Genomic DNA, 16,895 nt, shown 5'->3' with positions numbered 1-16,895 from the left:
CAACCGATAGGACCCTGTTGCTAATGAGAGAATGAAAAAATATTGCTGGCTAAACACAAAAGCATACCCTTATCAGGACACATCCCCTCTCTTACTGTGTGGTCTTGGCCAGTCAATTGGCTTCCACTTTTTCTTTGGAGGCAAAAGAGTAAAGAATGTCAACTCCAGAAAAAAAAATTACCTAGGTTGAAACTCTGGGTTATTGATTAATTAGGTGACCTGAAGCAAATAAATCATAGGCTCTGTGCCTCAGTTTCCCCTATCTATGAACTTCATCTAATAATGGTACCTATACCCCTGCTGGTCCCTGTACTAAGATGATGCACAATGTTGACCACAGTGCTTATTTATTTCAAGAAATAGCAGCAATAATTTCTTGAGATGAGGCTTGCATATGTAGTTGAGGCTGACCTTGCTTTCTCCACCCTAACATTTCAAGCTTCCAAATTCTGGGATTACAGGTGTATACAACCACACTTGACTGCTTTTATCACTTTCAGTCATAAATTCTAGGTCTGAAATTCCAACCTCTTCCCTTAACATTAGTGCACAGAAGCCTGTCAGCTTTTCATATTGACCAGATACAGAATTGAATTCCTTCCTGGCTAAGCTTCTCAAACTACTCTACATCTACAGCTCTTATTTAAAGACACCAGTAATCGTACAGTCATCACACTCCACATCTAATTGATTTTGAATTCTTACTCCAGCTTCACTGTACATCCTAGACCAGGACATATGCATGCACATGCACACACACACACAGGATGGAAAATGTTGTAAAGGTAGACTTAACATGGTTTTATATTAAATGAAGTGTATGTGTCGTGTGTGTGTGTGTGTGTGTGTGTGTGTGTGTGTGTGTGACACAAGAGTCAACATTCAGACACTGCTGCATGTCAGACCAAAGCCCTAAATACACATCACTTCATAAAAATGTCTTAACTACCTTGTGCATGTGACCGTTCAGTCCCATTGTAATTTCCACTTTGAAAATATAAAAACCAAGCCACCAAAATGTGACCCAACTTTCCAAGGCTTAGGCAGCAAGCCATCTGGGAACTGAGGGTCAAGCAGCTGCCCCCAACCCCTGAGAGCTGTGGTCCCTACCGTAGAACTCTGCTGCTATTCTGTTTTTTAAATAAGAATAATTTAGAAATTAGTTAAAATGGGTCACACTCAGCACACAGAGGAGGCTGAGGTAGGACAGCAAGGCTGAGGCCAGACTGACATATGCAGTAAGACTTTGTCTCAAAAAATAATGACCATTATAACAATAACTCCAGATCAAAAGTTTACTATTGTTGTTGTTATGTGTGCAGAGTTTGCAATACAGCACACTCTAATCATAATGCTATGGTACCAAACTCCACTTTTATAGCTGAACAAACTCAACTCAGAGAGGTGAGCTGTCCCATTCCCGGTTCAGGTGCCTATTGGGTAGTACCTAGGCCAACAAAGTCACTACCAAATATTCCCTGCACCACCCAGTCTTGTGATGGCCAGACGTCTGCCTTCTACTAAGGAAACCCTTTGTTTCTGTAAGAAATCACCAAGTGTAAACCTAGTAGCCATCTCAAAAGACTCGCTCATTATAGGTTACACTCAATGTGGATAAGGTGAGGGTTGGGACCCTTATTTTTAACTCCATGAGACAGGCATTGCCTTATTGTACAGACCTTAGAGACTCTGGCCAGTGCTGCTTGTTATGAGCAGTGGATGTAGAGTTACATGGAGCTGTTCATCTCCCCAGGTTCAGGAAGAATGTCTTCATATTCAACCATGGCTCCTGAATGCTGTTCCTTTATATAGATCCTCTTTAAAACCTGAAGCTTGGCTCTTTCTTATGAATCACTACCAGTTGGTCTCACCTAGATTCCCTGGCTGGTGGGCATAGCCACCACCTACCATTTGCTGACTGTTAGAGAGAGAAGTCCCAGACTGTCTCCATGGTAACAGAGTCAGCACATCATTTTCCTGCTTAATTTCCCATCTTTTGACCTGCATAGGAACAATCAGTCCAACACTGCCTTATGTCATCAGCCACCTCTAGCCTCAGGTCATATTTTCTCTGGCCTGTGGTTTCCAAGTACATGAAGTTGTTAGCGGTGTGACTTTTGAGTCTCTTAGAGGGAAATGCTAAAAGTCATGGCATGGTCACCAAGAAACATAACCCCATTGATCTAGTTCACATTGCTTTGTCTAACCAGTTGTCCTTGGAATCTCCTTGAGAAATGACATCAAAGGAAAACATCCAACTGAATGGGGTATGACAGCCGTACCTCCTTCCTAGTCATTTAGACAGAGACAGAGACAGACAGACACAGAGACACATAGATACAGAGAATTCATGTCTTTTTCTAGGTGACCCTGCAAGTTTTTAACTTCAGTGAAACCCAAGCCAGTTGTCTAGGACTCAGGAGGTTCTGCTCTAGAACCTGAAATAAAGAAAGAAGAAAGAGCTTCTGCTCTTCTGTTTGCTTAGTTGTTGTTTGGTTGGGGGGGGTAGATTTGGGTTGTTTGTTTGTTTGTTTTGTTTGGAGTCTATTTTGTTGGTACAGGGCCTCCTATATCCCAGGCTGATCTCGAACTCAAGACTTGCAGAGTAGCCAATTCTAAGAAGCTGTAATAAATCAGAGAGATTTGTGAGAACAAAACTTCCCTTAACTGACCCATCTTTCTCACATAAACTGGTCTACCACAAGTTTCACTGACATGGGAGACACTTTTTTTTTTTCTTTTTCTTTTTTTTTTTGTTTTTTGTTTTTTTGAGACAGGGTCTTGCAATGTAGCTCTGGCTGTCCTGGAACTCACTATGAAGACCAGGTTGGCTCAGAATTCACAGAGATCCTCCTGCCTCTGTCTCCCAAGTACTGGGATTAAAGGTAGGCACCACCATGCCCAGACCTTGGAGGCAGCTTCACATCTTGCTCCCATCCTTCTCTGGATGACTCTGCCTCCAGCCACATGCCCATCACTTTGACAAGCTCCATCCTGCCTTTGAATCACTACTACCCACCCTAACCCATGTCCCGTTATAAACATTCTTCATGTTGATAATTTGGCTTAATATTATATTATCACCATACCTATCATGATTTAAAACTTGGCCTTCCATTTTCCTTTGTTATCGCCTACCTGGAATAGAAAAAGAATCTGGAATGTTTAATACAGTTTTAATTGATCTAGATTTAGCAAACAGACTGGCCTTCGGTATGTGCCACTGAGTCGTTAACTATGTAGTGGGATTTCAGTAGAACAACTCAGAGTTTGAAGTGTCCTCAGAACTTCTGGCATAGTCTTGAAACTTGGAAGGAAAAAAAAACTAGTAAAATTTGCCACTCTGTTATGTTACATCAGAAAAAATAAAAACAAGCCAATCACAATATTGATTCCCTTTCTGAGAACATTTGGTGAGCTACCCCTTTCTAATGTCACAGGACTCTGCCTGGCTCCAACTTTTCTATCTTAGATAAAAGTTGAGCTCACATTACTTTTTATAAGTTGTGACATGACAGGGATCCAAACTTCAGCCATGATTTATTCATGGGTGAACCAAAAGCCAATGCTTTCTTGATGGCATCCTGGGTGACTTCCACTTAGGCCCCTTTCCCTGGTATCTAAACATTATACATACCCATTACAGTATTTTCCTCTGGGGTTAGTTTTGGAAGTTTGTTTCATTAGGCAACAGACATAGAAAAGGACTTCACCTCCTAATAGTTGCATTTAAATGCATATACGAACATTTCATTGGAGGTTGCTGGGCCTGAAAGTTCACGGGGACGTTGCCTATTAGATATATGGTCTATTTCTATGTCCCAAAGTTAATACTAGGAGGTATGAAAAACTCTCCTAAAATTCAATCTGAGCTACTTATGCACGGGGGCCACTGGATTTGCCTTCACACAATTATTTTAAGATGTTAGGAAGAGTGTTTCCCATCTTTCTGATGCTTGGAAACAGTTAGATTTTATGGCTGCTGAGTCAGAGCCAAAAAAATATAATTTTATGCCATAATATACAACCTTTCCCTTTGGCTGTGAAAATTTATATGTACATATTTATGTGCATATACAGATAAAAATCTTCATAAACAGAGTGGCCCATTTGAGATGAACTGTATTTAAAGTATGCACTTTCTGACTCTGATGATGTTACTGCTACTTAAAAAAAAAATCAGTTCTCTCCATAACTTACCAAACCACAAACAAATGCCCTAAACTGGTATTCAAGTCTGTGCAGGTTTTTTCCCATTAACTTTCCCTGCTTTTTCTTCTACTGTGTGCCCAAGTAGAAGGACTGAGCAGAGCTACAGCTCTGTGGGTGCATATACACTTTGTGTGTGAAGGACAGATTTCAACTTCGGATGTTGTTTTTTCAGACAAGGTGTCTTATAAGGTTCCAGACCTTGCCAGCTAGGCTGGTCAGACTGGCCAGCAAGCCCAAGCGTCTGCCTGTCTCCCCAGTACTGGGGTTACTAGCTCACGCCAGCCACCAGGCTTAGCTTTTTTAAGTAGGGGTAGGTCACTTAGGTGAGCACTGGGCATTGGACTCAGGTCCTCACACTTGCACAGCAAGTACTTTACCAACTCTGCTGTCTCCATGACCCCTGCTAATGCTTTACCACATAAATTCTTAATATAGTTAACAGTGGTGAGACCTGACCTCTGTAAGGGGCAAATCATCTCTCTTGAGTGGTTTCTACTTTTCAGCCACATTATTAGTTTTTTGCAGGCCTCCTCTTTAAGTCCAGGTCAGCCTCCACTTCATCAGCTGGGCCGCAGACAACAAGTACACTGTCCATGAATGCCACGCCCACCCAGCCTTGAGATCCATGGCAGGCATTGCTAATCAATCATGATGTCCTTTTGTACATACGCCAAACATGGACTCAGAATTTGTCTCTGCACAGCACTCTAAAAACTAGCTGTCAGTTAATCAGAGTAAGTTGAAAACAATGCTAGAGAAATCCCTTCAAATTGCCTGCTTGCCTCCTTTTATTAACTTTTCATGTTTTATACAAATATATCACTGTTCTTTGCTCTTTGTTATTCCACATTACCCTCCATCACCCTCCTCCTACTGATATCTATCCTCTGCCAATCATCTAGATTCTACTTTTGTGTTATATATAAATCTTACTATATACACAGTTGCATCTCCATTCTGCCTAGAAGAGAAAATGTCGTGTTAGTCTCTCTGAACTTTCATGCTCCTAGACATTAAAAATCCCAAAGACGCCACCAGAAGGCTCTTGGATTTGCTAAACACTGTCAGCCACACAACATGGCAGAGAATCAATGTTGGGAGATCAGAAGCCAGGAGTGGTGGCCTATGCCTATAATACTGGTATTCAGGAAATTGAGGCAGGAGGATTGCTGGGAGTTCCAGGCCAGCCTGGGCCACAAAGTGAAATCCTACTTCAAGAACAGAGAAATGAGTAACTTTTCTGTATATAAATAATAACTTACCAGGAAAGAAGACATGGGGAAACTACCATTCAAAAGAGATTCAAAAACATAAAATGAACTACCCAGGAAATCTAGGCAGCCCCACCAAGGAGGTGAAAGACCTCTACAATGAAAGCTTTCAAACATGGAATAAAGAGATTAAAAAAGACACCAGAAGGTGGAAATACCTCCATGCTCATGTTTACCTCTGTCATGGCCATGTCTCCCTAAGTTGTGACCATAAGGCATTGCTGATTTGAACTACACTGTGATTTCTCTCTTTCAAGACCATGGTATCCATTGGATCTTGTATTTCACCCTACCTTTGGTGTCTGCCAGTTGGAGTCACCCCCATATCCATCCCACCCTGTCTGTGCATGAACGCCATTCAGAGTTCAAGGACAAATGCCCAGCCATCCCAGATGAATCCTTACTTTTTAGTGTTTTGTCCCAGGTGTATAGCCATATAATAAAGTGACCTAGGAATGGGTCCCCAATGAAGAAGAGTAGGGGTAGATTACTGAGGTCCTGTAACCAAGATGTCAAGGTACTGTCATCAATAGCTACAAGAGATTGATCTGGTTCATTCTCGTTACCATTGCCAACACAAAGCTCAAGAGGATAAAGACCCATGGCTAATTATCCCTGAAATCTACCAGATGTGTAGCTGAATCCACTGTTACACTGCAACACCATGATTAGAACCCAGTTCAACACAACACAGTGTCAGGGATGATTTGAATGAGGATGGTCTCCACAGACTCATATATCTAAATACTTGGCCCCCAGTTGGTGGAACTGTTTGGGAAGGATTAGAAGTTGCAGTCTTGTGGGGGGAGGTATGTCACTAGGGGTGAGCTTTAAGGCTTCAAAAGCCTATGCTGTTCCCAGTTAGCTCTCACTCCCTCCAGTGCTTGTGGATCAAGAAGTAAGTTCTCAGCTTCTGCTCCAGTACCATGCCTGCCTGCCTGCTGCCATGCCCTCTGACATGACAGTCACCGACTCTAACCCTCTGAAACTGTAAACCCCAAATAAACTCTTTTATAAGTTGCCTTGGTGTCTTATCAAAACAATAGAAAAGTAACGAAGGCAGAGGTCCACACTGGGTATCCTCCTCAAATGCTCTCCATCTTCATTTTTGAGACAGAGTCTCTAACTGAACCAGAACCTCACTGATCAGGCTAGACTGACTGACAAACAAGCTTCGGGTCCTCCTGCCTCCCCCTTCACCAGAGCTGGGATTATAGGTACACTCTACTACACCTGACTTTTTTTTTTTTTTTTTTTTTTTTTTTTGGTTTTTAGAGACAGGGTTTCTCTGTGTAGCTTTGCGCCTCTTCTGGAACTCACTTGGTAGCCCAGGCTGGCCTCGAACTCACAGAGATCCGCCTGGCTCTGCCTCCCGAGTGCTGGGATTAAAGGCGTGCGCCACCACTGCCCGGCCACCTGACTTTTAAAAGCATGGGTGCTGAGGATGTAGCTTAGGTCCTTTATCTTGCACAGCAAGCACTTTACCAATGGAGCAATCTCCCTAGCCCCTAAAAGGTCAAGATTCCGATGGACCACAGTTAAAATGTCAGGGAGTCCTGCTAGAGACTACAAAATAGGATGCATTGCCTGGCTGGAGCCAACACATAGATCCCTGATACAGCCACATAACTTTAAAACCTACACGCCAACCATCTCTGCACTTGTGGCCTTTAGACATTGCAATAGATACTGACTACAGAGCTCACACTCAAGAACCATGCAATTGAGTTACCAAAAAAAAAAAAAAAAGCCTTTTTAAAAACCTTATGTTTTAAGTAAGTTTAGGATTTTGTGCCAGGCCCTATCCGGAGTTATTTGAGAGTACATTTTGTCCACAGGTTATGGGTTGGACATACCTACATGGCACTGAAACTCTGGAAGCAACAAGAAAGCTCCAGAGAAAAAGCCGTGTAGAGGAAATTTGCAAGATTTCATAAACTTTCGATGCTTTGCAGGACAAAAGGCTTTTTGCAAGATTTCTGGTTTCTGTGGATTGAGACTGGGCATGGTGGCACAAACCAATAATCTCGGTGTTTAAAAGGATAAAGAGGATTAAGACTTCAAAGCCACCCTGGGCTACACAGCAACATGCTATCTCCAAGAACCTTTTCAATGGATTAAAATTCCTTTTGACTCTTTCCTAGAACCAAAGAGCCCTTTAGAAGCCCTTCCTAATTTTTAGCTCTGGGCTCTCATGTCACCAATATCTCCTTGAGGGCAGGGTAGTTTTGTGAGGCTCTGATCATTACTGTGGAAAACCAAAGAGGACAACAAGATATACACAGCTTTTCTCACCGGGACAATGCCTAAGAGCGAGGCAGGAGGTTCTGTCAATCAAGTTTGCACCCAAGCATGAGGGTTGAGTTCTGATCTCCATCTCGGAAGCTCACTCAAGAAAAAGACTATGAAAGGGGGAGAAGGTGTGTGGAGCTGTGGTCCTGGGGTGGGGTGTGTGTGGATGTCATCAAGATATACTGTCTGTCTGTATGAAATAGTTATAGAATAAACTGTTAAAAATAAAGAACACGGTGTCTTCATCTACTGGTTATGAGTTATTAGGATCCAGTCAAAGCAGTGTCCTGGAACTTCTAAGGAAAACTCATTAGAAACTACCTAGGTCTCTTGAAATATTCTTTCTAGACTGTCCCTCCTGGAACACGGCCACCATGCTGTGCAAAGTCCATGGCTCAGGGCCTTAGGTCAACAGCCCCTCCTGCATTCCCAAACAACAGCCAACATCAACTGCTAGCCATGGAAGTGACCCATTTGGACTTGTGCCCGTTCAGGCCTTCAGATGTAACTGTATCCACAACCCTACCTAGCCAACGTCTATCTGCCTACAACTGAGGAGAAACCCAGAGAAAGAATGAGTGGCCATCCCTTACCAAATCCCTGGCCTTCAAAATCATGAGCAAAATGTAGCATCTTTAGGCCACTGGGTGTTGAGGGAGTTTTCATGTGATTGTATGTAGCTAGAGAAAAGTTGTTACAAAGCAGCATTCTATCACAGAAATCCAAAACAGGCAGCATTGGCTTTGTGACCAAGTGCTCGACACTAGCTCTCAGGGCCTCAGAGAAGTGGCTAGTGAAAAATGGGAAGAACATCAAGGAAGTAAGGATTTGAAAGGCAGAGAGAAAAGACAGTGTAGGAGACGAGGAGACTGAAGAGAGGAACACTTGAGTTACATGCAGACAGAACAGTTAGCTTGCCTAGAGCGCCATGGAAAGCAGAAGAGACGAGATGTGACCAAGGCCTCTAGGCAGTATGTTGAAAAGTGCTTCTTACAGCCACATAGGATAAAGCTCAGAAAGAGATGGGAGGTGGAGCCAAGAGAAGACTGTTTAAGGCTGGGCGCGGTGGACCAGGAACAGAGACAGAGGGAAGATGGTTCAAAAACATTTCCATAAACCCTAGAGGAATTTAAAAGGACTCCAAGTAAACGGTTTTCTCTCCAATTTCTCTCAGAGAGTATTCTCCAACTGAGACATGGCTAATGACCTTGAGATTAAAGGTTAAACCCCATCTCAGCTGAGACTGTGGAGAGATGGAAAAATATGTCCCCACAGTTTTCCACTCCAAGCTTCACAATCATTCTGCCTCTAAGGACACTGTGCTCACATCTGGAGTGTGCTCCTCCACAGCAGCTTCAGGTGGGTGTGCAGAGTCAGATGTGCTCTGAAGGGTTATGGAGGTAAGATTTTGACCATCAATAGCCAAGGTCATGGGAAAGCCCTCGTACTCCCATCATAGTTGTGCTGGAAGAAGCAGTGTCAACCTTGACCCAAAGTGATGGCAGTACACGACAGAAGGTCAGATTTCTACTAGAGGACATGGACTGAGACCACAATACGGACCTGGGCTTGGTTCCTCATAGCCAGCTGATTTAACAGTAGAGCCAAGCATCAGAGAACAAGAGAACCATCCTCAGGTAGCAGGAACAGACTCTAACTACAGAATGGCAACACATCACTGACTTTGCTTCAGAATGAGGACCAGCACCTGCTCTGGCCTGCCCATCTGCTAGTCCGGTGTGTTACTCCTGTACTACCATAGGTTGGTGGGTGGCAGTCTGTGCTGAACCATGTTCAAACAGTTCCCAGGAACCCCTGTGCAGATCTGAACTTGATATATTTATTTGTTGGTTTGTTGCATTCTGTATTATTTGTTTGCTTGGGAGTGGGGATTCTTTGAGACAGGCTCTCACTCCGATCCTGGCTGCCCACTACTGACTCACAACAATCCTCTTGTGTCAGCTTCATACCTGCTGAGCTGACAGGTGTGATCCCCCATACCCAATGAACCTGATTGGAATAACAAAATCCTGAACATTAAACCACTGTCACAATAAAAGTAAGTTGGGAACCTTGAAGATTGTTCCTTGTTTGTTCGTTTGTTGTGTTTTAAAATGATCTTTTAGCATCTGAAGATAAATGGTGGGTGATTATCAGTGTCTACCAGTTCTCTGCTTCTCTTTCCCTTTAAGGGTTTGGATGGGAGAGAATGAAATCTGTATTAGTTGTTTTTCTGGTACTATCTTGTCACATCTTTTTAGAGCTGGAGAACTATATAGAGAGAACAGGTTCACTATTCTTGTTCAAGTGAAGAACATCAGAATAGGGACTGAGATCCCTACCCAGGAATCTTAAGGGGCATACTCAAACCACCTCTAAACCATGCTTCATTCATAACACTATCTATTCATAGTATTTGCCATGCAAATTTAGAGTATTTTCCTATTCTGTACAGAAAAAAAAGGTTAAAATTTTAAGCTTCCTGCAACTTTACTAAATGAATATGTTAAAAAGTACTAATGATGGAAACTACTAAGGCTGAGGAAGAAGTGTAAATTTTGTCCTAGCCTCAGAAGCATTATGAGGGTTTTTTGTTTTTGTTTTTTTTGTTTTTTGTTTTGTTTTGTTTTTTTTAATGACTTTACCTTCAGAGGTGATTGACATGGAAGCAGAAGGTGGTATCAGCTTGTTAGCAAGCAAGCGAGTCTTTATACGTTGGTATGCTGAAAGTGGTCAAGGCAGGAAACATGAGTCACCATAGATCAGGGTGTTTAGTTATGCCAATGTCCTAAGTTCACAACAAAGCAGGAGCTCTTCCATTTCATAAGACAATAACCAGGTGACATGCAACACTGCTGCTATCTCAGAATTTGCTCCCAATATATCTCTAAGCCTAATGAACTCCCTGGTTCTCCAGGATGAACTGGGCTGAAATCAAATTTTGATTTTTTTGATTGGGACTCCAAAAGGAAGATAGTCAATGTTCACATCTCCTCCCATAGTTAAAAAAAGATTCCCACAGAAAATGGGGTATTCCTGTCACTATAAATGAATGTCCAAAATTGTTTAGATTGTTAAGTATGTGTGGTCTCTATCAGAATGTATGTGTTCCACCTCTGCCAGACTCAACCACATGAAAAGGTATATGCAACCTTCTTATACCACGCTACATTGCCATCTGAAAGGGTCGTGCCCTTGAAGAACACAATCAAATTATAAAACATAACCACAGAAAGGAATCACATAATATTTTAGTTCACAAATTACCTTGGTGTTACACTCTCTACTGTAGTATATGTGGCTTCGGGGCCACCAGTTAGACATGCCTGCTGGGGGAAACAGCTTTCTCTGTTGGAATCCAGAGCACCAAGTGGTACTTGCTGCATGATTGATGACTAGTAAGTGCCAGTATGCAGATCACCATCCACTTGTGTCTCCTTTGTGGTTTTCAGATGATAAGAAGTCAAATGCCCTACACTCTGACCTTTAGAATCCTCCATCTCCCAAAGCTCCCCCACCATCCACCCACAGAACCTCTCGGCTCCTCTCCTATGCTGCTGTCTTGCTCCTGTGTTTCTGCTCTGCTCTTTTACTCAAACACAGTAGGCATGCTGTTCCCTCCCCATGAAATGTTCTCCCTCAGACAACTGTAAAGTTAGCTTCCTTAAGTCCTTCTGGTCTGCATTCAAAAGTCACTCCCTCAGAGATGCCTTCTCTGTCCGTCTGAGCCTCTCAGGGCCCCACCCCTTCCCTCTGATCTTCTCCATAACCTGCACCATCACCATGTATTCCATACAATGACTCTTCAGCTATCACTTAGACTCCACGAGGCCCAGAATTTTTGTCTCTCTTTTTTTTAACCATCCTGAATCGAAAATCCATGCCTACCCAATGTAAAGAAGACAAATGAATAAGTGAATGAATAAATGAATGAATGAAATGACTTGATAGCAGACTGCTTCTAATATACAGTTGGTGAATAGTCAGCTTTGCAGCAAGCTCACTTCCAATTCATAGAACGGTAGTTCTGAAGATTTTTCTCAATGGCAATTTTTATATACATGAATGAAAGATTTATTAATATGTTTTTCTCCCTAAGATCCTGAAATCTTACTCAGCCTGCTAAAATGTCTGGATTCTATGTAGACATTACAGATAAAATAGATTAAGGTAGGTACTTTTCCATTTTATGGATATAAATATCATAATTATCTTGAGAGGAATGTATAAAGCCATAAAGCCATCACCGTGGATAATTGTGATTGCTGGCAGCTCCTAACTCTGGATGTCATCACACTGGCAAAGTCCCAGATAAAGTATAACAATTTTCTACTAATTCAGACCAAACTAATATCAACCCAGGAGGTTCTTGATGTGTTTAAGGTGAGAGCTCTGCATTATCTATCAGACTTATAGACGAGGCCTCATCCAAAAGCTAGATGTGATGCCCACTTGAAATACAGCATAATGACATACAGATGACATCATGTCTTAGAAAGTTATGGGGAAAGCAGTTTCCTCCATCATCCCTCATATTTTAATACCCACACTGTTTGAATATGATTCCTGAAGTCTAACTCAGATGTTTTCTGTTCCTATTTTGACAGTATGGGTGAAGGGCAGAAAACCAGTCAATCATGCTACTGAGACACAGACACCTTGTGCTTATAAAGGCAGGATGAGATCAGGAGGGCTCTGCCTTATCCCTGCTTCCTGGCTGCTTACACTCCTCCTTCACTGGGGCCCCCTCTGTCCTCTCTCTGACCATCAGTCAGGCAGATTGTAGTGAGTATGGACCTGGCAAGAAACTATTGTTGGAGAATTTGGTTACAGCACCTGGGGCCTGAAGAATAAGCCTGTGTGAACCAAGCTCCATAAGCTTCAACTTCCTGACCAGAAAACCAACACTTAAGGAATGTTTGAGGCAGGCTGGGGGGGTGGGGGTGGGGGTGACTTAACTGGTAAGCTCTGGCTGAGCAAGCCTGAAGACCTGAGTTTCATCTCCAGAACATTCTTTTCAAAACCAGGCATCGTGGCTGCACTTGTAACCCTGACACTGAGGAGACAGACAGGTGAATGAATGCCTGCAGCCCCTTGCCAGCCAGCCTTCTCTGACTGATGATTCCCAGGTCTCAGTGGGAGACAGTCTCAGAGAAACAAAATGAACAAGACTTGAGGAACAACACCTGAGGATGACCTCTGGCCTCTGCACACATGTGTATATATGTACACCTGAACCCTCACACACAAGAACACACACATACATCTACCTCTACACATAAAAACACACGTACAAAAAATGCATAATTTACAAGACTGTTAAGTACTTTGCCAACTCAAAAGCATTCTACTAATGATAGATATTAACATCAACAACGGCAAATAGAGGGAAACACCGCAGAGCAGACAATAAGGACTGGGAAGTGATGTACCACTGGGCTTCACATCACTTGAGGCTTCAAAGGGCCATAGGACTCCTTGAAGACTCTGCTTAGGGTCATGTAAAGTGAAGAGAATTGGGCTCCATGGAATTTTATGGGGACCAAATGAAATTACATAGTTAAAAAAAGTGGAATCAAATAAGTAAAGTGAAACAAAATTCTATTGACCTAGTAATTGCTCGGTGAATACTTGGTGTTGTTGTATGCTTTATTAACTTCTGTTTTGTACACTTTCTCTTCACCAAAAGGAACCATCCTAAGGTTTCTAATCTTCAGTAAGTAGCACTTCCATCCTCAGCTTCTCTGGATGCTTTTTTGATATTCTTAATACTTTTTAGAGACCTATTTATAGAAAGCAATCTCCACAATAATTCCATTCAAAAGGTCAAGCAGATGATGCGTATTTAATGGTTGACCAAAACATTCAATTTTTTTTTTAGATCTCACCAGAAATTCCACTGACCTTGCCTTCATTAATCTTTGTCTTTCTAAAGCTCATCTCTTGAGCATTCTCCTAATCTAGTCATAGCCGCTAGAAATGACTTACTGTGTAGCAGACCCTGTCCTAAGCATTTTGCTGATAGTCACTTTTAATTCCCTTGGCAACCATGGGCAGTAAGTATACTACTAACCTCACCATGCATGGGAAAACTGAAAATCAAGGAGTTACATAACTAAACCAAGATTGTGATACTAGGAAGTTGCTAGCTGAAGATATGAACTCAAGCCATGTGGTTCAAGGCCCTGAGATCTTAACCACCACACTAACCTTCTTACTACAATCCTTAGCTCCTTTAAGACCTTCTAGCAGCTTGCCTCTCTTTGTGACTGGAGTTACTGGAAACCCATCAGGTCTACACTTCACACATTATAGACGGAACTGCAGAGTACAGCTGGATCCAACAGACTTACCACAGCCGGTCATTGAAATCAATACAATTGGACTCTCTCTCACATGATGCTCAATTGTGATTCTCATCATTGAGACTGACAAGAAGGGTCTAGCCAGACGGCATCATGCATAAAACTGCCTGCCACCAAATCTGACGACTTGAGTTTGATCCTTGGGATGCACATTGTGAAAGGTGAATGGAGAGAACCAATTCCCGTGAGTTGTTCTACAAGCTTTACGTGTATACATGTATGTACACACACACACACACACACACACACACACACACACACACACACACATAAATAAATTAATGTAAATCTTTTTTTAATAGACTGACAAGAAGGACTGTTGGGCTTATGTGACAGGGATTTTTCAATTACACAAAGGAATGAATTGTATATGCAAAGGCTATGTACACATGGTGGGGGAGGTGGAATACATTTTTGGCCTCAGTTATCCACACGTCCCACATGGATGATAAATATGGGACCTTACAATACAGATTTCTAATAAGTCAACAAAGGACAGTGTATCTGATTTCAGGAGTGTAATTGAAGAATTTCTCATCCTGGTCCTGGTTAATGAAACTAAAACAGCCTCATTCACCACTGTGTGCAAACTGGCTTCAGACAAGGTCTTGCACAAGTCAATTTTAATCCCAAACACTTCACAGGGCATGTATAGACTCTGCTTTGTCTCAGGGTGCACAGAAGCTGTTTGTGTGGTTCTGACTCAATTAAAGAGACACAAAACAATTTTTCTATGACTGTGACCCCAAGAAACAGGAATAGCCCTTCAATATTAATCTCTTCAGAGTTGTGCTCCAAAAAACAAGCCAGCAACAAACCATGTAAATGTCAAGCCTCCCTCTAAATTGGCCCTAATGACCAAATCCTAACCTCTAACACAAACCCAAAAGACAGCAAGAGAAAAATAAATAGTCCTCATAACAGTTCCCCTGGATTGCCAGCCTATTTCCTGCGGCTTTATTCTGACTCCATTTGGTCCCCAGCGTAGAAGCACAGTCAGATCTTCCAGCACCGACTCTGTATTTTTCTCCTAACTTGGCTGCTGGCTTTGATTTACTTAGGAGAGACTGTCCCTTGAGTAAATACTATATGGTTTTGAAAATAACAGAGGCACTATGTGAAACAAAGATTGGATTGGAAAGTAAATGTAAACTTGAAGTTTAATTACATTTTATGTCTTAATGTAACTTCTTAGCCAGGGATTTAAAACACTCCACCACTGAGTTCCAACTTGCCTTTCCAGTCTGTTTTGTTCCTTCCTCCTTATTATTGGTGTGGGGAAAATGTGCAGGCCTTTGGATCAGTTGGAGTATTTTGCAAAGGCATTACTCGGCAAATATTATACACAGTTACAAGGATAGGAACAAGGGACACAAAAAATGAAAAAGAATAATAATAAGTAAATGCTTTCTCTTTGCTTCAAGCAGCTCACAGCCTACTAAGACTTGCATAAATATAATTATAGCATGGTAACTATGAAGAAATAGAAATACAGGTGACATACAGTGAGACTAACCCTCCTGATTCTTCCCAAGGTACCTGCTCTTATCTTAAATGGCCCCACCAGAGCCAAGTCCCAGGAGTGTGATTGTCAGCCTGTGACACTGTGAGGAGCTGGTGAGGACTTTCAGAGCTTGGGCCTGGTGGAAAAGAAGTTAGATCAACAGGGCAGGGCCCTGGAAAGGATATTGGGACATGAATTGCTCTGTCCCTCCTTTCCTCTTGTGTTCTGACCACCGTGAGGTAAGCGGCTTCCTTGTCACCTGCCCCCTCTATAAGGGGTTGACTCATTGTGAGCCCAAAAGAAACGTGCTCACCAAGCATGGGGAAGAATCTCCAAACTGAACTCAAGCAGCCCTTTCTTACTTCAAGGTCATTATCTAACTTCGTTTTCTCTATGGCAAAGTGAATTAAACAACCTCACATTGTAACTCTTCACACTGAGTTTCTCACATTGTGCCTTGGCGCCACACATTAGCCTTCACATCCATTTAAGGAAAGACAACTTCTAACTGGTCTATTGTAGCTAGTCCTAAAAATACTCTGTTTCATCCCCTCCATCACAACCCTCATTCAATACCTCAGCACATGTTGTTTTTTGTCTTTGTTTTTGTTTTTGAGACAGGTTTTCTCTGTGTAACAGCCCTGGATGTCCTGAAACTCACTTTGTAGACCAGGCTGGCCTTGAACTCACAGAGATCCACCTGCCTCTGCCTCTCAAATGCTGGGATTAAAAGTCTGTACCACCACATTCGGCAGCACATATTTAATGAGTCACCATCACCTACTTAGACAACTCTAAACTCTCTGTCCACAAAGCAGATAGGATGAACTCTTTATGATTTTAGCTGTTTTTATTTTGAATTACGTGTATGCATGTGTGTCTGTATCTTGGTATATGCAAAGAGGGCAGTGCCCCTGGAGGCCAGAAGGGGATGTCAGATTCCTCTGGAGCTGGAGTTACAGGCAGTTGTGACTTGTCCAATATGGATGTAATAAGAGCAGCTGAGACATCTCTCCAGCCCAGGATGAATTATTTAAAAAAGGAAGAAAGAAAAAGAAAAAGAAATCCTGTCTTCTCTATCTCTTATTCCCCCTGATCCCAAGGCTGGGGATTCAGAGCCTTGCTTGACAAGTAAGCGTTTTACTCCTAACCCACATCTCTAGTCCTTTCTGTCTTTTAATATGGCTTCAAATTCCTGCCGGATAAAACGGAAACCCATGTAAGGCAAAATGGCTCACAGTATTCTTCAGT

At 42.3% G+C, this 16,895-nt stretch overlaps 1 protein-coding gene and 1 long non-coding RNA gene across 5 annotated transcripts in view; one reads left to right on the top strand and one right to left on the bottom strand.

The window, feature by feature from the left end:
- Positions 1-16,895, bottom strand: part of Esrrg (estrogen related receptor gamma) — a 631,549-nt gene that overhangs the window by 600,632 nt on the left and 14,022 nt on the right. The window lies entirely within an intron of this gene.
- The window catches only part of LOC128110135 (uncharacterized), a 40,837-nt gene that overhangs the window by 12,591 nt on the left and 11,351 nt on the right, over positions 1-16,895 (top strand). The window contains exons 1-2 of one of the 2 annotated variants that reach the window (XR_008218067.1): positions 12,717-14,324; positions 15,676-15,883. The exons of the other annotated variant lie outside the window; for it this stretch is intronic. This is a non-coding gene — a long non-coding RNA (uncharacterized LOC128110135). Of the gene's footprint in view, positions 1-12,716; positions 14,325-15,675; positions 15,884-16,895 lie in introns of those variants that run through there. 2 annotated transcript variants of the gene reach the window in all.

The sequence above is a fragment of the Peromyscus californicus genome, unplaced genomic scaffold (genome assembly GCF_007827085.1).
Source record: "Peromyscus californicus insignis strain IS unplaced genomic scaffold, ASM782708v3 Scaffold_14__1_contigs__length_90479793_seg_2, whole genome shotgun sequence".
Lineage (NCBI taxonomy): Eukaryota > Metazoa > Chordata > Mammalia > Rodentia > Cricetidae > Peromyscus > Peromyscus californicus.
The sequence above is the reverse complement of the archived record's forward strand: the minus strand, read 5'-3'. Positions and strand labels throughout refer to the sequence as shown.